Source organism: Pan paniscus, chromosome 17 (assembly GCF_029289425.2).
Source record: "Pan paniscus chromosome 17, NHGRI_mPanPan1-v2.0_pri, whole genome shotgun sequence".
NCBI classification, from domain to species: domain Eukaryota; kingdom Metazoa; phylum Chordata; class Mammalia; order Primates; family Hominidae; genus Pan; species Pan paniscus.
Window position 1 is genome coordinate 56,441,878 of NC_073266.2, and position 1,696 is coordinate 56,443,573.

The window sequence follows — 1,696 nt, forward strand, 5'->3', positions numbered from 1 at the left end:
TCATAAAAATAGACACAATTAAATGCAAAGAGTACTGGGTTACAATTCTGTTTATTAAGTAGTAGTGTAGTTGGAGACACTGTTTATAATTTGTGTGTGTGTGTGTGTGCATATGTGTATAATAAAACCAGAAATGCAGAATGCCTTAAAATAAAAACGTCTTTCTCTTGCTCAATCTTCACAACTACCTAGTCCCTGTTACAAAGGTAATTCCTTGTTGTTTTTTAAAAATTTTGCTTCTTGTAGAGGTGACATTCATACCTTTTTCATGGCACTAATATGACTTCTGATCTATAACATATGGGTATTACCATTTCCTATCTGTTGAAGATAAATATTAAACTCATTTGTATGACCCTTACTTTTAATCTTCCTCTCCATTATTTGATCTTCAGTTGCTTGTCATTGTTATTAAACAATTTTTTAAAAAATCTTTAGTGCTCATTTCAGCAGCACGTACACTAAAATTGAAATAATACAGAGATTAGCATGACCCCTGCTCAAGGATGCCATGCACATTTGGGAAGTGTTTCATATTTATGAGGTATTATTCAGCCTTTAAAAAAAGAGTGAAATTTTTACACATGCTGCAACATGAATGAACTTTGAAGGCATGAGGGTATGTGAAATAAATCAGATACAGAAGAACAAATTTTATATGATTCTACTTATACCTAAAGTAGACAAATTCATAGAGACAAAAAGTAGAATGATGTTTGCTAGGAACTGTGGAGAGAGCTGAATAAGAAGTTGTCATTTAGTGGTTATAGAGTTTTAATTTGAGAAGATAAAAGTTCTGGAGATGAATTGTAGAGATAGCTGTGCAACAATTTGAACGTACTTAATGCCACCTAACCACAAACTTAAAAATGGTCAAAATTGTACATTTTATGTTATTTATAATTTATCACTATATAGATATTATACATATAACATATAATTTAGCTCTTACCCATATCTTTTGATTTCCTCTTTGTAAAATTAACAGGTTTCTCCATATTTTTTCAATTTTCACTTGTTATACTAGATCTCCATGTACATACTTTTTAATAAAGTTGTGCAGAAACAGTGGTTGCAGACATTTTTGGGTGCTGTTACCAAATATTTTTTCCTTCTCTCTTCTATGCACATGCAGTGATTAAGCTTTCTGGACCTTGTGCATTTGATGCAGGCAGGTGACCACCTTTGGCAAATGAATTGAAGAACGGGAAATTTAGTCATGATCAGATCTGGGCATTTATGTGCGAAGTTCTAATTCCTCTGCCACAGCAACTGGCAAAGTGTGAGATGGCTGCCTTTTTTTGCATGTTCTGAAATTGCCTAATGATATTTTTAGGTGTAGGAGATTTGTTTGTTTGATTTTTTTCCATCCATGATTTTTGTGTAATTGAGGACCTCTTTAAATAGAAAAACTCATGTATTTTTTTCAGATATGCAAATCGTTCCTGTATTTTATTTGCTTATTTCCTCTTTTCTATTTTCCACTTTCTTCTCCCAGAGTTCATATTTATTAGATGTTGGCTATCCCAGGTTGTTTTTCTTTTACACTTTGTATATTTTGTCATATTTGCTGCCTCATTGTCAATTTTCCTCTGTGTTCATATTGAGCTCCTTCACTTTGTTTTATTTTTTTTGGTGGTATCTTTCAAAACTCTCTGAAAAGACTAATTAGATTTTCTTTTTGAGTTTCTTCTCT

At 32.1% G+C, this 1,696-nt stretch overlaps 1 non-coding gene across 1 annotated transcript; it reads left to right on the top strand.

Moving 5' to 3' along the window:
• Nucleotides 1–437: 437 nt before the first annotated feature.
• LOC112437855 (U6 spliceosomal RNA) lies at nt 438–541 on the top strand. The gene has a single exon (XR_003026356.1). It is a non-coding gene; the product is annotated as a U6 spliceosomal RNA (small nuclear RNA).
• Nucleotides 542–1,696: the final 1,155 nt, after the last annotated feature.